The sequence below is a fragment of the Cebus imitator genome, unplaced genomic scaffold (genome assembly GCF_001604975.1).
Source record: "Cebus imitator isolate Cc_AM_T3 unplaced genomic scaffold, Cebus_imitator-1.0 Scaffold16, whole genome shotgun sequence".
Lineage (NCBI taxonomy): Eukaryota > Metazoa > Chordata > Mammalia > Primates > Cebidae > Cebus > Cebus imitator.
The window spans coordinates 1,851,088-1,867,164 of NW_016107331.1; the positions used below are offsets into that span (position 1 = coordinate 1,851,088).

Consider the following 16,077-nt stretch of genomic DNA (forward strand, 5'->3'; position numbering starts at 1 on the left):
CTGCAACCTCCACCTCCTGGGTTTGAGCAATTCTCCTGCCTCAGCCTCCGGAGTAGCTGGGATTACAGGTACACAGCACTATGTTCAGCCAATTTTTATATCTTTAGTAGAGAGGGGCTTTCACCATGTTGGCCAGGCTGTTCTCGAACTCCTGACCTCAAGTGATTTGCCCACCTTGGCCTCCCAAAGTACTGGGATGACAGGCCTGGCCCAATGTCTGCTTTTTAATCTCAAGATGGAAGAGGTGGTGGATACTGGTAATACCCAATATGGGCTGATTGATTGAGATTTTTGGTCATGAAATCCTTGCTTAAACCAATGTCTAGAAGGGTTTTTCCAATGTTATCTTCTAGAATTTTTATGGTTTCAGATCTTAGGTCTAAGTCCTTAATCCATCTTGAGTTGATTTTTGTGTAAGGTGAGAGATTCTCTTGTTCTATACGTGGCTAGCCAGTTGTCTCAGCACCATTGGTTGAAAAGGGTACTCTCCTCACTTTATGTTTTTGTTTGCTTTGTTGAAGATCCATTGGCTGTAAGTATTTAGGTTTATTTCTGTGTTCTATCTTCTGTTCCATTGGTCTGTGTGCCTATTTTTGTACCAGTACCTTGCTGTTTTGGTGACAGTGGCCTTACAGTATAGCTTGGAATCAGGTAATGTGATGCCTCCAGATTTGTTCTTTTTGCTTAGTCTTGCTTTGGCTATGTAAGCTCTTTTTTGGCTCCATATGAATTTTAGAATTGTTTTTTCTGATTCTGTGAAGAATGATGGTGGTATTTTGATGGGGATTGTGTTGAATTTGTGGATTGCTTTTGGCAATATGGCCATTTTCACAATATTGATTCTATCCGTCCATGAGAATGGGATGTGTTTCCATTTGTTTGTGTTGTCTATGATTTATTTCAGCAGTGTTTGGTAAATTGCCTTGTAGAGTTCTTTCGACTCCTTGGTTAGGTATATTCCTAAGTATTGATTGAGGAGATTTTTGGCAGAGCCATTTCAGCATCCCTAAAGGGATGGGGGATGGGGAATCCAAGGATTACTCCCTAAGACTGGCCAGTGTTAGACACTTGCTGAAGGCTTCTTGATGGACAGCCAGGTTCTTCTTTTTTTTTTTTTTGAGACACAGTTCTGTTACTGAGGCTGGAGTGCAGTGGCCAGTGGCATGATCTTGGCTCACTGCAACCTCCACCTACCGGGTTCAAGTGATTCTCATGCCTCAGCCTCCTGAGTAGCTGGGATTACAGGTGCATGACACCACACCTGGCTAATTTTTGTGTTAATAGTAGAGACAGGGTTTCACCGTGTTGGGGCCAGGCTGGTCTCGAACTCCTGATTCACCCACCTCAGCCTCCCAAAGTGCTGGGTTTACAGGCATGAGCCACACCGCACCCAGTCTGGACAGCCAGATTCTGAGCACTAAGCTAGAAGCAAGGAATGACAGCACCCAGACCTTGCCTCTCCCAAACCTGAGGCCACATAGTGCCAGCTGTTCCCCGATTTTGAATTCAGTATCTTTTTGCTTTTGGCATTTCAGGTGCCTCCTTGAGAGGCAAGAAAGCACCAAGCATAAGGAATGGTCAGGCAGGCTCCACCTCCCTCACTGGAGGAAGGGACTGACCCCTCTGGGAAGAGGCCTCAGAAGAATGTGCTGCAATACAGGAAATACCATTCTTTGCTTGTGTTTTTGTCATTTTGTTTTGTTTTCTTCTCTGTTAGATATCACACATCATCAGAGAGATACGCCAGTTCCAGCAGACTTCCTACAGAATAGATCATCAACCAAAGGTAATATTATGTGGCTGTGAAGGAATTAATAAAGAAAAAAAGGGGGAATTAGTGAATTAGAAAACAACAGTAAACGGTGATTCAAAATACCAAAAGCTAGCTCATGGAAAAGACCAGTAAAATAGAAAATTTTGGCAAGTCTGATTAAAAATAAATAGATAAAAATTTAAAAAAAAAAGAACATCAGCTTATCATCAGGTTCTATTGATTTTACATCCTGTATTTCTTGTGAATCTGTCCCTCTTCCATTTGTCTTCACTGCCACCACCCTTGGTTCAAGCTGCCAATATCTGTTGCCTGGTCTACTTGCATTCACTCTAGAATGCAAAGTTCATTCTAGAAATTACAGCTAGATAGAGCCCTGTGAAATGCAAAGTGGATTATTTTCTCCCTTACATAAAACATTTTCTTGGCTTCCCGTTGTTCTTAGGATAAAAAAAAAAGAATCTTTGTCATGACCATGAAGTCTCATATTATATGGCCCCTACTTGTTTCTTAAGATTCAGTTCACATCATACACCCCCTACCGTCTCCATCCCAGTCACAAATGGTCTTTTACCCCCATTTTTGAATAGACTTTTCTTTTTTAGGATAGTCCAATTCATAGAAAATTCACAGAAAAATTGAGAAGGTAGTGTGTAGAGAAAATTCCCATATACCTCACCGCCAATGTCCCTATTATTATCTTACATTAGTATGATGTGTTTGTTAGACTTAATGAGCCAATACTGATGCTTTTTTTTTATTTTAGACAGAATCTCGCTCTGTCGCTAGGCTGGAGTGTAGTGGTGGGATCTCGGCTCACTGCAACCTCCAACCCCCTGGTTCAAGCGATCCTCCTGCCTCACCCTCCCAAGTTGCTGGGACTACAGGCATGTGCCACCACGTCCAGCTAATTTTTTGTATTTTTAGTGGAGATGGGGTTTCACCATGTTGGCCAGGATGGTCTCAATCTCTTGACCTTGTGATCCACCTGCCCCAGCCTCCCAAAGAGCTGGGATTACAGGTGTGAGCCACCGCGCCCAGCCTGATACCTTATTATTAACTGAAGACCATAGTTTATTCAGATTTCCTTATTTTTTCCCTAATATCCTCTTTCTGCTCCAGGATCCCATCCAGGACACCACATGTCATCTAATTGTCAAGGTTCTTTAGGCTCCCTTGGTTGTGGTGGTTTCTTAGACTTTCCTTATTTTGGGTGGCCTTGACTGTCTTGAGGAATAGGGTCAGGTATTTTGCAGGATTGCCCGCTGTTGAAATGTGTTGGATGTTTACTCATGGTTAGACTGGGACTATGGGTTATTGGAAGGAAGACCACAGAGGTGAAGTGCCATTTTCATCACATCCTATCAGCGATTATATTATCAACATAATTTATGACTGTTGATGTTAGCTTGAATCGCCTGGCTAAGGTAATGGTTGCTGGGTGTCTCCACTGTAAAGTTACTTTTTTTTCTTTTTTTCCCATCATGTATTCTTGGGAAGGAAGTCACTATGTACAGCCCACACCTAAGGAGTGGAGAATTATGCCTGCCTCTTCTTGAGAGTGAAATATCTACATAAATTCCTTGGGATTCTTCTGCTCAAGAGATTTGTTTCTTCTCTCTATATTAATTTATTCAATCTTTTATTTACATCCATATGGACTAATGGATTTGATACTTAGGGTCGTCATCCGCTAATATTTTATTCTATTGCTGAAATTGTTCCAAGCTTGGCCATTGGGTCCTCTTTCAGTTGACTTCTTTGTCATACCCCAATCCATGTGGGGTTTTCCCTTTTTCTTTTTTAAGGACTTTCTTACTTTCTGATAATATAAGATGCTCCAAGCCAGGCACGGTGGCTTACGCCTATAATCCTAGCACTTGGGGAAGCCAAGGCAAGAGGATGGCTTGAGCCCAGGAGTTTGAGCCCAGCCTGGGCAACATAGTCAGACCTTGTCTCTACAAAAAAATTAAAAATTAACCAAGTGTGGCTGAGTGTGGTGGCTCACACCTGTAATCCCAACATTTTGGAAGGCCAAAGCAGGTGGATTACCTGAGGTCAGGAGTTCAAGACCAGCTTGGCCAACATAATGAAACCCTGTCTCTACTAAAACTACAAAAATTAGCCAGGCATGGTCACAGGTATCTGTAATCCCAGCTAATCGGGAGACTGAGGCAGGAGAATCGCTTGACACCAGGAGGCAAATGTTGCAGTGAGCTGAGATCCCACCACAGCACTCCAGCCTGTGCACTCCGGCCAGGGCAACAGAGCAACACCCTGACTCTGGGCGGGGGAGAAAAGATGCTCTAGACTCATCTTTTATATTTTGCTCCATTCCTAGAATCAGATATTTCTGCCAAAAGCTCTAGTTCCTTTTTTTTTTTGGAGAATGGTTTCAGCAACCAAGACATAGGCTCTAGGTATGCTTGTGTTATAGAGGTATCATTTCTTTTAGGCCCCCTCAGCTGACAGAGCACAGGAATCCATGTGTGTATACCATCCTGTATATATATATATGCACATATATATATGTGTGTGTGTGTGTGTATATATATATAAACTATATATATGTATATATATAACCATATATACACACGTATATATAGGTTTACCCATATATATGTATATATACACATATATGCATATGCACACATACATATTTATAAATGTCTTTATGTAACCATCAGTATTTGTATTAATCTAAATATACAGATGCCCCCAACTCTATTCGGTTACCATGTGAATCATACCAGCCCTCTCCCCACATTTGCTTATCTGTAAATTCTAGGTTTTGCCCTATTTCTGTTTGCCACAGAGCCTTTACCTATGTTCTTCCTTCTGTCTGGAGTGCCATTTCTTCCTCATTTCATAGTTTACTTGTACACAGCTTAAGTATCACTTTCTCAGAAAGACTTCCCTAGCTTTCCCAAACCCTGCTCCACTCTTTCAAGGTTGTATTGCACCATGTCCCTCTCCTTTCTAGCACTTACTGCTTGAGTCGCCATTTAACATTTATTTGTGTGATTATGTACACATGCATGATATCCCTGAGGGTCAGAGCCAGACTTACTGTGTTTATTATCATAGCCCCAGCATCTTGCCCAGTGCCTGGACATGTTTCTTGAATTAGTTAATACAAGTCAGGAAAAAGACAAGGTTATGACCATCACTGCTACTATTCATTTTCAAGCAGGAAAAAATTCACCTTGGCAATGAAGCAAAAAAAAAAGAAGCAAAGGGCATAAAAATTGGAAAAGTAAAGATAAATACTATAATTCGCAGATGATTTGATCTAGAAAATCCAAGAGAAATTCAAGAGGAAATCCAGGAGAAAAACTGATAAATTATTAAAGGAGTATAACAACTTGACATGCAAAACCCAACAATTTTCAATACATTGGCAATAACCAATTCAAATACAATATAAATAATCTCAATCAAAATAGCCACAAAATCTGTAATGCCTAGGATTCAGTGGAACAGGAAATATGTGAGACTTTTATGTACTGAAGTACATAAGGAGAGAGTTGTATCATATTCATGGATCAAAACACTTGCTATTGTAAAGAGGTCCATTAAACTCAAATTAATGTATAAATTCATTGAAATCCTGGTCAAAATCCCAACTGGGATTTCATGGAACTTGGCAGGCTTATCCTGCAACTCTTATGGAAGCATAGATAGGCAAAAAAACAGACAAGAACTGTTTGGTAAATAAGAAGAGTAAAGGAGAGTGTTCCCTACCAGCTGTGGCCTCCTTCTAAAGTGAGAGTAAATAAGGCAGGACCCTCCTTGCACAGCAGTGCAGATCCAGTGAGGCAGAAGAAAGGCCATGTGTGTTTCGTCTACATGAAAATCTAATACGAGATAAAGAAGACACTTAAAGAAAGTGCCAGAAAGAAACTGACCATTCAATAAATAGAACAGGAATTTTGGCTCTCCGTCTTAGCGTTCACAAAAATAAATTCCAGATGAGTTCATTACCTAAGTTTAAAAATAAAAATATTATTTGAATAAAATAAAGGACAAAATATTCATGACTTTGGATTTGAAAGACCTTCTTAAGTACAGAATGCAAAAGCGTAAAAACCAAGCTTTGTAAAATTAATGAAAATTAAGGACTTCTATATGATAGAGGACAATTATTTTAAAAGTCAGAATATAAGCAGTAGACAAGGAGACATTTGCAACATATAAAACGAAGAAACAGAATAAAAGTATTTCTATAATCTATAAGAAAAGCATCAACAATTCCATTGGTAAATCTGTGAATGGTTAAATCATAGAAGAAACAAAATGGCCAATAAATATTTTTTAAATGCTCAACTTCACTAGTAAAAAGAGAAAATGCAAATTACAGCAAGATAGGCTTTTCACTTATTGGATTGACAAAAACTTAAGAGATTGATAATATCAAATATTGCTTAGGATACGGGAAAACAGGTACTGTCATGTACTGTAGGTTCGGAAGCTTTGCAGGTCATTTTCTGTCATCATTTAAAATTAAAAATTGGTATATTGAATTACTGGAACTCTTACCATTGTTGGTGAGAATAAAATAGCCAACAACCATTTTACAAAACTGTGCCATTTGGAAGTTTCTTAAAATGTTAAATGAGCATCTGTCTTAGGACCTAGCAATTTCTCTCTTAAGTATTTATCCAAAGGGAAAATGAAAGCATGCTCATTAAAAGCCATGTATAAAATGTTCTTAACATTTCTAAATAATAGCCCCTATCTGGGAAGAGCTCAAGTGTCCATCAACAGATGAATGGATAAACAAATTATGGTATATCTCTGCAATGGAATACTACTCAGCCATGAGAAGAGAGCAAACTACTGGTATAGGCCACAGCAAGGCTGAATCTCAAAGCACTGTGCTGAGTGAAAGAAGCCACACACAAAGGAGTACACACTATATGATTCCATTGATAGGAGGTTCCAAAGTAGACAGAACTAATATGCGGTGACAGAAACCAAGGCAGTGCTTGATTCTGGGAGCATACTGAGTAGGTAGGTGCATGAGGGAACTTTTCAGGATGCTGAAATTGTTCTTTATCATGAAATGTATGTAAGTTACATGGTGTATACATTTGTCAAAACTGATCAAAGTATTCATTTCACTTTAGTGTGTTATATTTCAATAAAACTAAAGAAATATTTTCATGGAAATGCCCCATGCCCCAGCATTTTCATTTCTCCTGTCAATTCCTTTCCTTTCACTTCTGGTGTCTACCCTAGCAGAGTATTTACAAATGCACACCAGGAAGCACGCTAACAAGGAATTCACTGAAACTTTGTGTAACAGTGAAGTATTGACAGCAACTCAACATCCATCAATATGAGATTATTAAATAGGCTCCAAAATATTGCACTATTAATACTGTATAGCAGCTAGAGCTCTATGTACGGCCATAGGGAGCCCTCTCTGACCTATCATTAGGAGATGAAAGCAGAATGAAATATACAGCATGATGCCAATTTTAGAGGGAAAAATGGTTTCTTTAAGTACATGTCATGTCTATAAAGACATAGAGAAACAACCGGGAGAATGAAACCAGCTGGTAACAGTGTCTCTTCTTGAGGGAGGTACCTGGGATTGGGGGGTGAGAGAGGACTAGAGATATTTGATTGCTTTTTTTTTTTTTTACAGTGAAAACATATTTATGATTTTTTGGTTACACAAGATTTTTAGGTGTTTAAGAGACAATGTTGAATTCTGTTAGATTCCATTCAGAAAATGTACCCACTAGTGTTCTAAAAGAGGTAAAAGCTGGGACTTCCCCTTTTTTTCAGGTTACACAGTACTTGCTTGACAAAGACCTTATCATAGATGAAGATACGCTATATGAGCTGTCACTAAAAATTGAACCTCGACTCCCTGCTTGAAGATCTGGCCTTGCCCCTGAGTCCACGGGATTTTCATGGAAAGCAGGACAGACAGAATTATGTATGCCATGCCTCACACGGTACAGCACGAAGCCAGTCTCCTTTCTCCACCAAAGAAGATGGAACCAGACTGGAATTCTGTCTCCGTTAGAGAGAAACCCAGCTGTTTGGGTCCAAGACAGAGGCTTCAGACTTGGGTGGAAAGGTGAAAAGTGGCTGTGTAGAAAGCTGATGGCGCGTTTTACTTAAGGGAATGTCAGATGGGAGATGCTAGTTGCCATTTTAACAAAGCAGGTAAATCGATAGATTTTAAACTCTGTCCGTGTTCTGTTAGAACTCAGGGACAAGGATCCATGAAAAGGACCTGTGATGTTTCTCTGGCGCTTTACTGGCTTGGACACACCTACCAATCTTCTGGGATTTGACTGGTTCCATTACACTTCCTTTTGGTATAAGCTTCACAGAAAAGCTGACACTTCCTCTGCAGAGAGGGACGAACACATAAGCAATTTCAGTCTACAGCATGCGCATGGTTTTCAGTGCATTATAAATATTTATATATGAGGAATGGTACCTTCTGAAACTGCCTCTCCAGTCTTTAGGCAACAGGATAGGAAAGACAGGATGAAAGACAAATGGATGTGTATGTAACATTTCCTTAAGGAAATGCAGTAGGCTGTACCCCAGAGGATTCCAGACAGTGGCTGGCTGAGGTGGGTGGGGAGCTTTTCCTTGAGACTGTTGGTCGTAAGAAGCCAACCCCCTTGGAGAGGCACTGCAGTTGGCAAAAACATACACACCCGTCTCAACAGCAAAACTGTGGAACAGGCAGAAGGCCACCAAGTGCTGTGGGCAATCATGGGTTTCAGTGCTAAGTGAAAATCTATACCTAAAAATCATCTCTGCGCCTTGCTTTGCTTGTTTTCTTTCCCCGCTCTTAGTACTGCAGGAATCTATTCTCATTTATGCAGACCTTTTTTAGGCTTACTATGAACATTGGCTGTATTTTTTTTAAAACAGTTTGTGAAATTTTCCTTTCAAAACCCACACTTCCATCTGCTGCTGGTAGATATCTTTCTTTAAAAAATGATGTTGAGGGACCTCTGAGTGATAATATTGTAAGAGCATGGGAAATGGGCCCAACCACCGAACAGCTCTTATATTACAAAACCAAATGCGGGCGTTAGTCCTGCTACCTGAGGCTGGGGAATTGACCTTACTTTTCCCAAGATTGTCAGTTGTTGAAGAAATAGGGCTATCTCATTGTTTACCTCCCTCTTCTCTTCTCAGGGAGACTGCTGCTTTAAAAGAAGGAAGAGAAAAAATATAGTTCTATTTCCCTGAACCTATCGCACCTGACGTTTTCTCTTAGCGGCATGAAACTTATTGATGCTGACAATGAAAAATCGATCTGTCTGGCTGTTTTCCCTCTTTCCTTGCACTTTAATTATGTTGCTAGAGCTAACAGCTGACTAATAAATTCCACCTGCTGGCTCCTAAGACCCAGTGGAAGAGCTAGCATGGGTAATATACCACAGAGGTAGAGAATGTACATCTTCTGCATGGTAAGCGCCATCTCTGTACATAACTATATAGCAAAATGTCAACTAAGTAAAAGAAAATATTTATAATATTTGAAGACCATTCCAAAAATATTTTTAATAGTTCATATTAGCCAACAGTGTAGCACTCAACCCAAGGAGGGTTCCTTATGGATGCTTTCTTTTTCTTTTTTCTTTTTTTAAAGTTGCTTGTTTGTTCTCTTTAGTTTCAAATAAGAGGTTGACACATCTTGATGCATGATGAGAAGCATGGGCTGTTTGGATCCTAACAACGCGTAACTTGTGATTTATTTCTCAGTGCTCAGAAACTGAGGGTTTGACATAATATGTATCAGTTGCACCAAACACCTCAAGGTCTTGCAGAAGAAAAGTAAAGGTTAGTTTTCTTGGCTCAAATGTGAAGTCCTGAAAGGTGAACTAAAACCAGGACAAATCTGTGAGAAGCCCACACACATATTAGTTTCACGCCAAACAACACGTGGAAAGGTCGATGCGTTCTACTCTGCCTTGGAGTTGCCAGAGTCCTTCAGAGGGAAAGGGATGGTTCTGCGTGTGCTTTCCCTGAAAGTTTGGACTCATTTCTTTGACCCAAATGTTCCAGAGACACTGCAGCCATTCTTGTCAAAGCAAAATAAGATAGGAGTTTCCAAATGCTCCTTCCCTTTGGGACCACAGCTTTTCTTCAACTAGTGACAAAGCTTTTGCACCTGTGTCCTGCAGGATGTTGGAACTGTGTCGCGGTGGTCATATTAGGCACTGTCAATTGCTATGCTGCCTTTTAGGGAGTTTTTGTTTCTTTGAAAAACAGGGTCTCACTATGTTGCTCAGGCTGGCCTCGAGCTTCTGGACTCAAGCAATCTTCCTGCCTCGGCCTCTCAAGTAGCTGGGACTGCAGGGGCGCGCCACTCGCCAGCCCTTTGCATTTTCGTTTGAGAATTACACCACTTCCTGGAGTCTGCCGCCTTCCTGGAGCTGCAAGAGAGCAAGAGAGATCGTTCCACCTCTGAGGGGGTGACTTTTGATGACCTGCACTGTTCTTGGGCCAGCTGGGATAGGAATGCACATTTTTAAATACCTTCAATTTGGTCAAATTAAAAATCCCCAAGAGCAATTTGCAGTGTGTTTTCCTGATCGTTAAAGTAGCCATCCCCTTCTGCCTACACACAAAGCATGTATTCCCAGCTGCGTCTGCCTCTATTCCATTATGGAGACCCATTTCGAAGAGGAGATGGGAGCTCAGCCTCTAACAGCCAAGTAGCGAACATGTATACCCTAAAATTAACCTAGAAAATTCGAAGTAGAATCCAATTTGATGCTTTCGAAAGACTGCCCACATTTTGTACTGTCAACGGAATTATCTTGGGGCTTTTAGGGGATGCCTTTGGTTATTAACTAAGACATGTAGTTTTGCTACAGGGACAAATCTCTTATCTAATCTAATGCATTATTTGACAGATTCAGGCATAAAGTGAAACGTTGTCACTTTTCCTTAGTGTTTTTCTGAAGGAATTTAAAAAGGGAATTTTAAATGGCCGTTGCAATATTTTCAAGTGGCTCTCACACAAAGTCCCATTACTGTTTGTTAAATTTCAGTACGTCTTAAAGTACTGCTTATAAACAAATGAAACTCAGAGAAACTGAATCACTTGGAAGAGAAAAATCCATTATGGTCCCACGTGGATCGAATAATGATGGATCAGCGCCCTTTCTCTCATATTATTGTATCAGACGAGACCTTGGCCCAGCAGCGATTAGGCAGCTTTTAAATTCTTAACTAAAAAGAATAATGCAATACAGACATTATTCCCAATAAAATTAATTTTGATTTAAAAGCCAGACATTTTACTTAGCTTTTTTTTTTTCAAAGTTTGATATTATCCCCTTAAAAAAAAGTCTTCACTTTAAAGTATAAAGGTTTTAAAAACTGCAACTGCAAAATGTATTATTTTCACTACTATTGAAATGGCATAAAAGAACATACTATTTATGGCTGAAGGACATAGCCAGGCTAATGTCCACAGCCAGAGGGAATTAATGAATAAAAGTCATTTTCATTTCAGTAAGAAATCAGATTGTAAGTTTAAATAGTGACTCAATTATAGACACCACTATGTAATTCCTGGGAAGAGGACTTGAGTCAATGAAATCTAATCAGTGTGTCATTTCTCAGCAGCCAGTGGTGACTTAAAATTAAGACGAGGCAGAACCAAAATGGGAAACAGTCATTTTGTTGTAGGTATAAACACATGAATGATTGAGAAAATTATTCATCTCAGCTGCCATGCAGCATGACACTAACATTAGAACTGATTGTACTTCATCTGCTCTGCTCAAGGAAAAGAATAGTTCTATTATACTTAATGATGTTGTTTTTTACACAACACATTTCATTTTTCATTAGAAAGCCAGTTATGAAAGAGAGCTGGCCTAGGCATCCCAGCCCTGAGTCTTAGGCCCAGTCTCCCCCTGGAAAACCTTAGGCTGGTGTTTACACATCTCTGAGCCTCAGTTTCCTCATCTGCAAAATGGTGTGAATGAATAGTAATCCCTGTGCTGCTTACCTCACGGGGCTATTGTGAGGACCAAATGGATTAGACTGTAAACTGTAAAGTGCTGTCCACATGTGAGGTAATCTGATTACTATCCTCAGCTCTCTTTTGTAGAGGATTTCAATGTATTTCTTTATCATTTGAGTATGTGTGCCATGGACAAATATGTGTATTAGTTTGAGAAGCATATCATTCGTGTCCAGTTACTTTGCAAATCTGTGGGCCTTTGGGATTGGACAGAGGGGTTTGTGCTGTGGCCTAACACTTGCCAGGGGAGGTGTAGGTTGTGCCTATATGCAAATTAAACTTCACGTTTCTTGAATATTCAGAAATCTCATTGGCTGTTTCACTTAACTCTCCCCCCTCCCCATTTTCTACATTGTCTTTGTCAACTTAAAACCATGAAATGTATACATTTTGAAAAAATAGAACTTTATTTCTTATATAAGGGTTACAGTCTGCAGGCTGGAGCCTCTGGCCAAAGCCAAAAGCAAGCACTTTAGAGACAAAAGGGAGAGGCTGAGATTTATGCCCAACGAGATGGGCCGTACATATACATTAGGTAGATTATAGGATAATCTTATGAATATTTATGAGAGGTCCTAATGCATGCATAGTCAGTAATCGTATATGTTACATACAACCCATGTTCATTTTGGGATGGAGACTTAACATTAAAATGTAGTAAAATTGGGCTGTATACGTCAAGAGATGAAACACGGGACACAAAGACGTTTAGTGTGCAGTCTGTAAAGCAGCCAGGGCCGGCTGTGTCCGTGGTCAGTTACGAGGATGGAATGCCTTGTGAGGCTGATTACTTGTCATGGGGAAACTGCGCTGAGGAAACGGGGGTTCGTCACAACATCAGGTTGCCTGTTGAAGTTGAGGAAGAAATCCTTCAGACATAGTTTTTCAGCAACTGGTTTTCGTTTCATTGTTGGAAAGTCTTGAGGCAGTTACCCAGGTGGGGGAACGCTGGGTGTGGCTGACCTCTTCCCTTGCCAGAGCTGTAGAATCTGGTTTTTAACGTTTTCTGGGGTCTCTTTTACCACAATGAGTCTGTTTTGTTTTGTTTTGCTTAGGGGGCTTATTTTTATTTTGCATCTTCTTCATAGCAGTGAGCTCCTTGAAATATTTTATTTCTAAATATTACTTCCAAAGTTCAGGGAGAAAAACAGTTTAGAAGAGGCCCTAAAATATCAAAGAATTTGGGGAAAGCTTTGAAATGATACAAAGGATCAGCTAATCACACTTTCTTTCCAGTGCTTAGATTCTTCCTGTGACATCCCCAGCCCATATTTGATTACCTCCAGGCACGGAGAACTCAGTACTACCCGGAACAGCTCAGTCCATCACACAGCAGCTCATTGCTCCTGAATGGGCTGTGGAGATGAGAGAAGCTGCTGGGGTGGAGTCCTGGCCCAGCAGTCACTAGGTGCCACCCAGGAGGGGCTTCTGAAATAAGACTCCTGTCTACCCTTAAAATCACTGCAGTAACATATAGATTACTATATATTAAAATACTTTGAACTTTTACGAGGTTGTGCTAACATTTAGAATTGATGGAATTAAGTTACGCTTGCTGGACTCAAGAATAGACGTAAGGAAAGGGTTAAAGGGGCTCCTCCTGCCCAATTCCGAAACGAGCAATCCAGGCTGGTGGGACCCAGGTTCCTTTCATCCTATTGCTTGCTCATCCCACAAGGCATTGTCCTTGCCTACGAGGTCAAATCTGGGGCCTGTTCTAGCCACACTCCTGCTGGACTCAGGAACAGAAAAGAGTAAGTCCAGGACATTTTCCTTTAAAGCAGATGATACGGCAATCATACACTTCAATTCTGTTCCTGCCCCTATGGCAGAAGCCAGCCACAGGGCAGCCTGGTGTGGCTCGAGCCCCAGAGCTTCAGAGGGAGTTGGTAATGACAAGAGGGGAATGGATGGCATGTGACAGGGATGGCATTTGAAGGATTTCCAGAAATCCAGAATTGCCACTGTGAGAACCTTGTAGAGATTTCAGCCCCATCACACCACCTTTGTAATAAGCTTGAAGAGGTCCAGGTCCCCAAAGGAAGAGTGGTACCCTCTCTTTTCTCAACAAGGACCCAACTTTTCTTCTGACCTTACTCACTAACCTATACATTTATGCTGTAAAATATAAGGTGTTGAGTTAGGGTGAGTGGAGGGGGCCCTAAATGTTGATTAGGCAATTGGGGAGGAAAAGGAGGTTTTTGCTATAGCTGCCATTCTTGAAATCTACAATTCCATGCTCTTCAAAAGCCTTATGGTTTTCTGGATCTGGGAGAGGGGCTATTTCAGGGTCGCTGGATTTATTTCACTTGGTTCCTGAACTGACTTGAAACACATATGTGTACAAAAGAGCTATTTTCAGCAGGAATAAACCCAGACCACCCTGATGACAGAATATGCACACTGGTAGGTCTTGACTCATTAAAGAATTATGAAATCCATTTGGTTGGTCCCTATCTATACTGTATATAACCACTTCAGCCAGGAACCTTTCCATCCTGCCAAAAGGCCCCCTCATGTGCTCCCCCAATCAGTACCCCATGCAAAGGTAAAATAGGTGATATTTTAAAATATGGGTCGTGTTTAAAAGAAATGGAAACTCTGAAGGAGAAGCACACTGGGTAAAAGGTTACTCCTGGGGCTCCACCCCCTGCTCCATCAAGTCCTCTGAGCCTGAGCTGGGCTCTGAGAAGGAAGAGACAGGAACCAGCTGGTCATGTCCACGTGGCCTCAGAAGCTGAGTACGTGACGGTCACCAGATACCTAGGTAGGCTCCCTTGAAATGGCAGGGCTGCTGTCCAAAATCCTGCTGGGTCATTGCTATTTACAGGCAGCCTTCCTGGCGTGCAATGGATATCCCAGGCAGGGCTATTTTTAAGCAGGGCTATGGCCTGCCGTGGGTTAAGCTGGTGTGGACAGAAAGCGAGATGATCTAGCCGTCTACTGCAGATGGCCTGATCTTGCAGAGAAATGTGACTGTAATTGTCCCTGGATCCCGGCCCCAGACAGAGATGCTGGAAGGAGGTCCCTCCGGCCCCTGGCTCAGGGACCGGTCAGCTGCTGGAGCCAGGCAGCTTGAGACATCCTCCTCTCTGACCTTGGCTTGAGGGGTTCATCCTCCAGAGCTCACCAGGACCCGAAGGCTGGTACACCTGAGAGAAGAGAGAAATCCCCCAACAGATGTGCAGTTTCTCCTGCTGACTCTTCCATTCTGAGACCCAACCACCACTCTTAGAGCACTGGCAGAGGAGCCTCCAGGACCAGGCCTGCGGAGCAAGACTGGCCGTTTACGTTTCAGAGAAAGGGCAGGTGCTGCAAAGGGCCTAGCGCTCAGGGGCCTGCCTTCAAGGGTACAGCTGTGGGGCCGGTGCAAAGGGAGGTCTGCGCTGGGATTGGCGAGGTCCTCTAGCCCCGCCCCGCCAGGGAGGCTTTTCCACGCCGGCCGGCCGGCTCCCCCAATACTTCTTGGCTGTGTGGGCTCTGCAGGACGTGGGAGAATCCGGCGTCAAGGTCGGTGAGTCCGTGAAGCTCTGTTCTATTCCTCCAAAGAGGCGGCATGGCTAGAGCCAGTGTGAGGGGCCTTGGCGGAGTGGATGCAGGGTTGTGGCCCGGGACCACGTTAGGACGCTGATTGCGAGGAGGCAGCGGTGACTCGCTAAAGCCCGCAGAGCGCTGCCCTTGGCCGAAGGTCCCCTCCTCCCCGGGTTGGGGCAACTCAGCCCGAGGAGCAGAACAAATCAGCACGCTACCTGCAGGGCCTCTTTTTGTCGTGAATCAGGAATTTTTCTTGATGGACAAAAAGACAAAAAATCTAAAGGCTGTATTTTGACACTAAGTTTGGGATAACTTTAAACTTCAAATATCTTCCCCTTGTAATTTACAGAGTCTAATCCACTCATTTCCGGGAATGTTTTTCCCCAGCAGTCTCAGTCTCAAAAGACATGTAAATCAGCGACGGGATGAACTAACTAGAAAATTAAAATTTTGGTGACGCTAATTACTAATAAGCCCAATAGCCAGGCCCAGTTTTAACTGGCAAATAATATTGCTAGAGATTCAGTTTTGCCGTCATTAATATTTACCCATTGATAATGAGCCAAGTAAGTGTCTCCCCTCCCCCCATCCTTACCTTTCCCACCGGAGGTTAATTAACAACCAAAACCCTGTGGAATTGGCCCCATGCGTTTCATCTGGGCAGGAGCCTGTTCCTTGCTAGCTTGCTGGGTTGTCCCGGGTTACAGTCAATCCTGTTGAGTGGTCTGCTTTCAAATGCTCTCCT

The 16,077-nt window shown here is 42.0% G+C and overlaps 1 protein-coding gene and 1 long non-coding RNA gene across 4 annotated transcripts in view; both read left to right on the forward strand.

Annotated features, from left to right (window-relative positions):
• The first annotated feature begins 1,693 nt into the window (after positions 1 to 1,693).
• LOC108288645 lies at positions 1,694 to 12,099 on the forward strand. The gene is made up of 2 exons (XR_001818776.2): positions 1,694 to 1,786; positions 7,568 to 12,099. It is a non-coding gene; the product is annotated as an uncharacterized LOC108288645 (long non-coding RNA).
• Positions 12,100 to 14,604: 2,505 nt separating this feature from the next.
• The window catches only part of CKMT2 (creatine kinase, mitochondrial 2), a 42,461-nt gene continuing 40,988 nt past the window's right edge, over positions 14,605 to 16,077 (forward strand). Inside the window, exon 1 of one of the 3 annotated variants that reach the window (XM_017507597.2) lies at positions 14,605 to 15,308. The gene's annotated coding sequence lies outside the window, so the exon portion shown is untranslated. Of the gene's footprint in view, positions 15,313 to 16,077 lie in introns of all 3 variants that reach the window. The other 2 variants (XM_017507605.2, XM_037731137.1) reach the window with 2 other exon arrangements.